The sequence below is a fragment of the Hibiscus syriacus genome, unplaced genomic scaffold (assembly GCF_006381635.1).
Source record: "Hibiscus syriacus cultivar Baekdansim isolate YM2019G1 unplaced genomic scaffold, ASM638163v2 tig00111841_pilon, whole genome shotgun sequence".
Classification (NCBI taxonomy): Eukaryota; Viridiplantae; Streptophyta; class Magnoliopsida; order Malvales; family Malvaceae; genus Hibiscus; species Hibiscus syriacus.
Window position 1 is genome coordinate 3057831 of NW_024063196.1, and position 10202 is coordinate 3068032.

Here is a 10202-nt window from a genome sequence, read left to right on the forward strand (position 1 = left end):
AAAAATATTAATATTTTAAATAGAAATAATAATATTTTAAATAATTTTTTACTGATTTTATTAAAAAAATAATAAAACCATATATATTAAAACTGTCGCATACTAAAACTTCCCGTATTAGATGATCATTCATTAGTAGCAATGGGAACACAAACCACGTATATCCAACCGGCTACAAGACCTGCTCGTTAGCAAAGGACAAAACATAAGTATAAAATAATGACATAAAGACCCACCAAAACTAAGAACAAAAACCACAAAAGTTTCCAAACCCACACCCAGCAAAACGAATAGTCATCTTCAACTGAGGGCGAACTCTACAGACGCAGAGCCAAAATCAAAACTTGAACAAGCATATGAAGAACGAATAGGAGGAGGAGCTGAATGGACCTCCAAAACAAAATCATGAGCCGAAGCAATTAAAGAGGGTCATATCACTGCCGATTTGAGCAAAGAGCATCTTCAACAGCAAAAGGGGCTTCCTCAATCCAAACCATCGGGGTTGTAAAAGATCAACCCAGCTTCGCCAGCGAGTGAGCCACCGAATTTAGAGTACGATGGACAGACTTAAAAGATAAGTACTCGAAATTCCTTTGCATGCATAGAACGTTGTAGATAATCATACTAACAAAAGAGAAATCTAGCATAAGTGAAGTTACTTCGTTAATGGTGACCTGTGAGTCCTCTCAATAATAGCGCGACGAAAACCCAACTCACTAGTTAGTGCAAGTACTTGTTCACAAGCTCTAGAGAGAGAATGTGAGCATTTGTATAGACACTAAACGCCATAACTAGACCCTCAGAATTTCTGATTCTAATACCCGAAACAGAGATTTTGGAAGCGTAGTGAAAGCCAGCATCAAAATTGGTCTTGACAGTATTTGCAGGAGGGGAATACCAGTGACCAGTTGCTTGAGGAGGTAAGAATCCCTAATTAAATGTACATGCATCAATTTGGACAATATAATTAGTGATTAATCTAGCAAGGCTTACTAGAGTTTGAACCAGATGTTTTTTCCTGTTTCAGAAATACCATAAAGCCCATAACGCAACAACAAAAACTTTGACTTGGTTCTTGGGTAATATATCAAACAAGTTATATAACCACAACAACCACTGCTGGTTACCAGAAATAATAGGAAGTGCAAGCTAAAGTACAGAAAACAACTGGTTAAAGAAGGGGCAATCATAGACAAGGTGAGAGACAGTTTTATACCCAGTATCACATAATTTGCATGATGTATTCAATTTTGAGACACCGTGATGACAGGTTAGCAGCAATAGGGAGGTAATTTTTACAGAACCGACAACAGGTGATCTTCACTTTAGATGGTATAGGAAGTAACCAAATTGTGTCAAACACCTTATGATCATTATTTGAATCAATGATAGTCCAGATAAGATGAAGATACCCGCTCTTAACAATATACACCTCTGCTTTATCAAACCGCCAATAGACAATATATGGTTGCTGAGAAGTTGGCAAAGGGATGTTTAAAATTTTCTCTGCCTGATCAGGTGGAAAAAGTGAAAGAATATCATCTTTCCTCTAGGTATTGGAATGACCATCAATTAAATAAGACACAATAGTATAATTGATGTTAATATTGTTTACTTGATCCTTGCCCGTTGTTGTTTCAGGAACCCAACTATCGCGCCAGATATTAATTGATGAGCCTAAACCAACTTTCCAACTCACCCCTGCTCTAAGAGACCACGGGTGGACTAAATGCATATCCAGGTATAGAATGGGTAATAACCCAAACCATCTTCTATAAACGTTGATGTAGGGAAATAACACCCCTTTAGTACCTGAGCCAAAAGGTAGTCAGGTTTAGAAAGAATACACCAACCTTGCTTGGCCAAAATGACAATGTTAAACTTAGCCACGTCTTTAAAGCCCATACCTCCCACCGACGTAGGAGAGCACAAGTCTAGCCATTCAACCCAATGAATTCCTTTGCTAGAGCTATTATTGCGCCACCAGAATTTGTTAAAAATAGACTCCAACTCACGACAGATACCTAGTGGAAATAAAAAAACATTGCATTGCATAAATAGGAGCGGCTTGCAACACTGACTTTAGAAACATCTCTTTACCACCCATACACAAGTACCTACTACTTCAACCATTAACCCGATGGTTCACTTTGTCCTGCAACCCAACAAAAGTCTCTTTTATATGACAACCCACCATAGTCGGGAGTCCAATGTATTTCTCCAGACTCCTGGAGATTCGAACACCAAAAAAAACCCACCAAAGAGTAATCATTAGCAGTCACATTTCTCCCAAAATAAATCAAGGACTTATCATAATTTACACGTTAGCCAGACGCAACTTCATATTCCATTAACAAATCTCGTAACGTAACAGCATCACAAGCAGTGGCATCACCAAATAAATACAGTTATGTGCGAAAAATAAATGTGTAAGGGAAACCATACCTACCAACCTTACATCCAGAGATTGCATCGGTAGCCTTAACCGAATTAAGTAAAGAGGAAAGACCCTGCGTGTACGTCACAAAAAGATATACACTTAACGGGTCACCTTGGCGTAAACCACGGGTGGGAGAGAAGGACACTCCAAGAACCCCATTGAAAACAATCAAATTTGAGACCGTGGAAACACAACTCATCACCAGTGTGACCCATCGGGGGAGAAAACCTCATCACGAGCATTACATCCCGTAAATAGGACCATTCCACCCAATCATAAGCCTTACTCATATCAATTTTCAAAGCAAAAGAACCACGGCGGCTAGAAGTTTTTAGCTTCAATGAATGCAAAATTTAATAAGCAATCAAAACATTATCTGTAATATGTCTTACTAGAACAAAAGCACCCTTGACTCATTAATACAAAAATCCAGGAAACCACAAAGCCTATTGACAATCGCCTTGGCAATAATTTCATACAGGATATTGCATAGCCTTATAGGCCTAAATTGCCTCATGGAGGAAAGAGTGTAACAACCCCAACCAGTATCTGACCCGGATACAAGTCTGAGATGTCACATTAACTTTTAAAACATTATTCTTAACAAAATAACAAAACATTTGTACTTATATTAATAAAATATGATAATATACATAGGTTTGTACAGAGTTTCCAAAATGCTCAGAGCATACACAACTTAACATTTGATTACATGCCAACATGAATTTACAGAACAAAATGACATACTATTAAGTTGCTTCTGATCTGATAGTTGTATAAGTAATATTGTCTATGCCGCTTAACCTTGCTTGTCTATTTTCTCGGATCCTACGTGTAAAAAACTCACATGCTAAGTCATTGACTTAGTGAGGCATAATAATAATAATAATAATAATAATAATAATAATAATAATAATAATAATAATAAAGAAATATAATGAAAATGCCATAATGATATGAAATGTAATGAAATCACATATTTAATCAATGCAATTTACATAACCATGTTTCTTACTCATAAGCTTGTCAAATCAACATTCATGAATTCATATTAATAAGTTCACTAGCCCATGATACCATACTGAGAACATAAGGTATGTGAGTACAGTGAGGTTGTGCATTATATTATCACCACAACTCGTATAAATGCATTGAAGTGCCACATAGAATTTCACCGAAGTACCGCGTAGAAATACACCGTAGTGCCATATAAGATGTCCCTAAAGACCACATAGAAATTCCTTAAGAATCATATACATATGCCAAGGATCAAGTACATGTCTCAACGAACCTCATACATGCTCCAAAGAATACATATATGTCCCGAAGAACCTCATAGACCCTCTACTCTTGGCATGCCAACTATACTTATAGTTATCATTCACATAACATGGGCTTTCACAATTCATATTATGTATCTCATAAACATATCATTCTCTTACCTTTATCACATGGTTCATATAATTTTTTTCATACAAATTCATTTAAAACATATTACACAATGCACATAGTATGAATTCATATCATGTTTCACAATATGAAATGAATCATGCATCAAGGTATTGAATCTAGACTTATCACAAGTCTGAAACTGGATATACTACTATAATCATGTTATGCATATGCACTTACCTAGATCTCTTTGCCTTTCCGTCGATCGTTCTTACTTCCCAAATGTTTCGGAACCGCTTTAGGCTCAATATCTTTATAAATATAAATTTTAAAATAATTATCAGATATCTACACCTTGTAATTTGATACTAGTAGCTTAAACGAATTTAATGAACCAACATTCACTTTTTCCTCTAGGGGGTATCGATACACTATAGGGTATTGATACACTATAGGGGTAACGGTACACAAATTAGGTTCAAAATTTTCAGGTATCGATACCTGCCAGTGTGTATCGATACACGGGTATCGATACATCCCTGAATGTATCGATACAATATGTAACCGTTCTTCAAAATTTGGTCTTAGTGTATCGATACCTATTCATAGTGTAGCGATACACCTGCCCAGAATAGGTTGTTTTCACCCGAAATTCATCAATACTTCACCCAAAATTTCATGTATAAAACCCTTATTATGCTATCAAACTCATCTATAACCACTTTAACTAATTTCTATCATTTCAACACCTTATAATCTCTCATAGTTCATCCAAATTCTTACAACTAAGAATCTTACCACATTTTCCATGTTATCCAAACTTAATTCTAACTTTTATAACTTTTTATTCTCATAGATGTCAAGTCGAATTCAACCTTCAAATTCATTTAAATCATCTTATTCAAATTTTCACTTAAATGCTTAGTATCTTAAATCCTCCATAACTTGCTATTCTTTAAGTTTCCAAATCCCTTTTTCCTTCCATCATCTTTCCTAAAACTTCATTAATCAAAACCATGCTTAACTCTTAAGAATTAACCAAGAAAAGACCAACTCACCTTTGCTTAAGGCTTCACGGTGGAGAAGAAGAGAATGAAAAAGGGAAGTCTGGAAACTTTGTTTTTCCACACACCTATGCGCCACGTGGGGATAAAATATCCTCAAATAATATTTAATTATTGCCCTTGCTAAAAGACCCATTTGCCCTTTTAATTCCTTATTCTTTGCTAAATTATCCTACACAAAATATTTCAATCAAGTCCTTAAACTTTTCAATTTATCTACTTTAATCACTGAATTTTAGAATCTTTCAATTTGGTTACTAACCCGGTATTGAGGATGTTGCAAGCAACCTTAGGAAGGAGAATAATATTGGCTCGATTAATGTCATTCAGATCAGTCTAGTCATTCAAAACCGAAAGACAAAACTTTGAAACCCCCTCACCAATAATATTCCAATATTTTTGGTAAAATAACGCGAGAAACCATCCTCCCCTGATGCCTTAAGCTGAGACATACAACTGACAGCTTGGGCAATATCCTCAGCTGTAAAAGGGTATAAGAGATCCATGTTCATATTATCTGTTATTGACAAAGGAATATAAAATAGAAGTCGGTCTACATTAGTCGAACCTGAGGTAGTGAAAAGTTGCTAGAAATAACCAGTAGCATTAGCCGCCATTAAATCCTCATAAAAAAGCCAATTTAAGCACCTTGTTTTCCTTCTTACAATACGTGGTCCATTTATGGAAAAAAATCGTACTCTTGTCACCATGGTGGAGCCAATTAACACGAGCACGCTGCTCCCAATATAACTTATCTTTATCTGCCTCCAAATTGAGAGCTAATTTCACGTATAATAATTCATAAGGGTTTCATCTTCTAGATTAGATTCTGAAAGCTTGGTAAGGCTTCTCTTTGAGGCCTCACATTGTAGCAGTACGACAAGCCTTACTAGATGACCTCCATTTAGAAAGAGTTTCACCCAACAATTTTAACTTATCTGGTAAAGCCTCGTAATTATATTCCCAAAAGGAACATATCAAATCCTTGCACTTAGGTTCAAGAACCCAATTAGCATCAAAGCGGAAAGAAGAAAAGGTCGACCTATTAGAAGAACCAGCAGTGGTCGACACACCAGAACAGGGCGGTGATCTGAAATGGTGTGGGTCAAGTGTTAAACTAAATAATTCGAAAAAAGATCCCACCAGGCTGGGTTAGCCACACCCCAGTCTAAACGCTGGAGAACACTATTTGTAGACAATCGACCTCTTTCCCAAGTATGCCATCGGCCATTAAAACCCAAATCAGAAAGATCACAATCCAACAGAGCAAAACGGAAAGCCTTCATTGGCCGTTCAGATTTAACACGCTCACCCATTTTTTTCTGACGCAAGCAGTAGCTCGTTAAAATCACCAACTGCTAACCATGGTAAAGCCTGATCAACACCCAACGACCTCATCAATCTTCATGACTGAGCACACAAACTATCAACTGAGTGACCATAGAATCCAGTCAAACGCCAAGAAACATTAGAATCCGACTCGGTAATTTAAACATCAATGTGATGCAGTGAGAAACTCTATAAAGAAACAATGATATCATGAGACCACGCCAAAGAGAGGCCACCCCTAGAACTCACAGCACTAACGTCGAAACCTTGAGAGAAACCACACTTTCTACGAACATTCATCATTTTATTACTAGGAAGTTTTGTTTCCATAAGAAACAAAATTTGGGGACGGACATTCCAACTGAGGATTTTCATGGTTGACGGTTGGCATGTTCAACAAGGTTTGTCGATGAATTGATTGGAACGCCATTCAAATTTGGGGAAAGCAGAAATACCAGGCGTTGATGGTTGGAATCGTGGACGCTTATGAACTTACACATTTGCAATAGGACTATCCTCTTCAACAATAGCCATATTGTGTCAGGCCCACTGAGTAAGTCAGACTGTGGCCCATCCAAATTAGAAGAAGGAGTGGGCATAGATGCTCGAATGGGAGCAGAACGTGGGTGAGTAACTACCCCACTCAGCCCTTCAGTGGGATTTCCTGCAATAACCTTTGTAATCTCCGGGGAATCACGCAACCATGGACTGGATGGTGCAATTGCCCGTCGTAATGGAGCAGAGAGGGTGCTATTCCCAAGCTAACACTATCTCTTCGATCTAGGTGGGTAAGAGGACAATAACTTTTCCCATGCCCTAAGACACCACAAATAAAGCAAAAAAGGGTGAGCCTCTCGTAAGCAAAACGAACGTAAGGTTGGGTACCTGATGGGAGAAGTAATATTGGGTGTCAAAGTTAGAGAGAACCGCACCATTGTCCACCTGGAGGATCTCACATCCTCCCCCGCGTCAAGACCCAAGTGAGCCATCTCATCATTAACGTCAGCCATAAAAAAAACTTAGAAAGTCAAGAAGGACAAAATGACGAGCAGAGAGAGGTGTGCTACAAGAGTAGATACTAAAATGACGATAAATATTCCATGATTATTTAAATATTTTAAATAATTAAATTTTATAAAATATATATTTAAAAATAATTTGATTGAGGGTTTTTAAATGTTTTTATTTGTTATTAAAAATAAATTTTAAATAATAATAAGTTAAATTTTAAAAAATTTAATAAAAACTAATAATTGAAAATTTTAATAGGAAAAAATAAACTTATAAAACATATTTTTTTAATTCACTGAATAAAAATAAATACTTAAAATACGAAAATAATTATTTCATACTTTTGATTTAAAATAGGGTAAAGTACACAAATAGTCCTCGATTATAGGATATTATTTTACTAAGTCCTCTAACTATTATAAAATGGTATCTCGAATATATAGAGTTATTTTATTGAGTACATCGACTATTAAAAGTTACAAAATGGTCACTGACTATTCATTATGTTTCAAATTTGTCATTTTCCGATAAAAAATTAACAGTTGTCTGAGCTGAATGTTAACATGCAGACTGAGATTGATAGTCATTTGAGATTATGAGATCATATTTTATCATATCTCAATCAGCAGGTTAACGTCCAGTTCAGAGTGTTGTCAATTTTTTAACGAAAAATGACGATTTTAGAACATAATAAATAGTCACTTTATCATTTTATAACTTTTAATAATCGATAAACTCAACAAAATAACTCTCTATAATCAATAAATGATTTTATAACTTTTTATAACAAAATAATTAAATAAAATAATATCTTATAATTGAGATACATACTTTACCCTTAAAACTAATTCTTTACGCAGTAAGGTATGACTGAAATGAAGGTCATTAGTCATTATTTTGAAGTCCAACTAAACAGAAATAAATAAATAAATGAGAAAATAACTTCAGTGACCGAAAATACTTTATAATATACGATTTTAATAATTTTTTTTTGGATTTGCAAAAATAACTAACAAAATCGCAACACGATTTCAAATTCGCAACACGAACTCCAATTTCGCAACACAGTTTCCAAATTCACAACTCGAACATGGAAATTTTCACAATGCGAATTTCGTTTTCGCAACGCTAATTACTTATATGGGTAAACACAATTATTCGCAATAAGAATTTCGTTTTTGCAACGCGAATTTCGTAAATCAAATTCGTTAATTTCGCAACTCAATTACCGATATAGGTAAACACAGTAGAAAAAATTCGATCAAAAATCCGAATTCGTCAATTTGAAAACTGAGTTGCGAATTTGGCAAATTCGTATTGCGAAATGTAAAATCTCGCCTCTTAAAGAAAAAATCATTTCTACAGTTCGTTTGTTTGGATAAAGTTAAACGAACGAACATGAACATACCATCGTTCGTGTTTGTTCAATTCATTTACAGACATAGGTTTAGCTGAGTGATTCATACGTGGACTTAGCAACTCGGATGTCCTAGGTTGAAAACCACTCTAGTGCATTTTATGTCCTTTAATTTTTTCTTTAAAAGGCGAGATTTTACATTTCGCAACACGAATTTGCCAAATTCGCAACTCAGTTTTCAAATTGTCGAATTCGGATTTTTTACCGAATTTTTTCTACCGTTTTTACCTATATCGGTAATTAAGTTGCGAAATTGGCGAATTCGATTTGCGAAATTCGCTTTATGAAATTCGCTTTATGAATAGTTGTATTTACCTATATCGGTAATTAGCGTTGTGAAATTTGCGTTGCGAAAATTTCCATGTACGAGTTGCGAATTTGGAAACTGTGTTGCGAAATAGGAGTTCGCATTGCGAATTTGTTGGTTATTTTTGCAAATCCAAAAAAAAGTTAGTTAAAATCGTATATTATAAGGCATTTTCGGCCACTAAGTTATTTTCTCTAAATAAATATACAGATTAGTCATCATGAATAGAGTTGGGTATATGGGCTAAGGTTCGCGGGCTACCCGTTTAACCCACGACCCGTGCGGGCTTCGGGCCTCAAAAATTGAAGATCGTTTAAATTGCGGGCTTTTTAGCCCGGATCGTTAAACCCGCAAGTTTAATGGGTATAATCGCGGGCTACCCGTGATTATACCCGCTAAAGCCCGCTTAATTTAAAATTCATAAAATTTTAGAGAAAATAAACTTAAAGAATTTTATAGAAAAAGAAAATAAATTATCTATAAATATGATGTTACTTATAACTATTGTAGTTCTTAAATTTATTAGGGCGTTTGTCATAATTTTACCGCTGCTTGATATTTATTTTTATTTAAATATACATCATTATCATTTTGGTATTTAAAGATTTTTTTATTTAATTTTGACCTATATTTTTTTTGACGTTTTTCCTGAAAAATCACCGGTGATCGGTATATTTACTGATCTAACACCGGTCAGATTATATTTCTCGATCTAACACCCGTAGCAGTAAAGCGTGCCCCCTGCCCCATGCTATATGCTGATTTGGCGTCACGTAGGGGTGTAGAGCGGATCAGGGGCCGTGTTATACCTGGTTATCTGACACATGGGGTATAGCGCAGTACAGGGGGGCTATACCTTTAATTACCCACCCGTCCATACCCCAATCCTCCCTATAAATACCCCCATCCTCAATCACTTTCATCACACCAAATTCTCTCAAATACTCTCTCTGTTTAAGGTATATTTTATAATATTTTTAATATTATGTATTTAATTTATTTAAGTATTTTACTTTATTTAATATTTTACTAATATAATTCTTTTGCAGATATATAATGGAAGGCAGTCTACTTCGCGTGGATGGAAATCATATATCTTGACACTTTGTTGATACAGTAACATTTTAACGTTTTAATTTAATTTAAATTATTAGTAATAATTAGTTGATTTAATGCATGATTATTAGATTAAGAATTAATTTTTGTAATTATTTATTTTTAGGAGAAGGACCGTGTATTAGA

General features: G+C 35.2%; 1 long non-coding RNA gene across 2 annotated transcripts; it reads left to right on the plus strand.

Annotated features, from left to right (window-relative positions):
• Positions 1-263: 263 nt before the first annotated feature.
• LOC120172020 lies at positions 264-2911 on the plus strand. 2 transcript variants are annotated; one of them, XR_005520925.1, is made up of 4 exons: positions 264-920; positions 1028-1197; positions 1271-1553; positions 1642-2911. It is a non-coding gene; the product is annotated as an uncharacterized LOC120172020 (long non-coding RNA). The 2 variants fall into 2 exon arrangements; XR_005520926.1 differs by lacking the exon at positions 1271-1553.
• The last annotated feature ends 7291 nt before the right edge of the window (positions 2912-10202 follow it).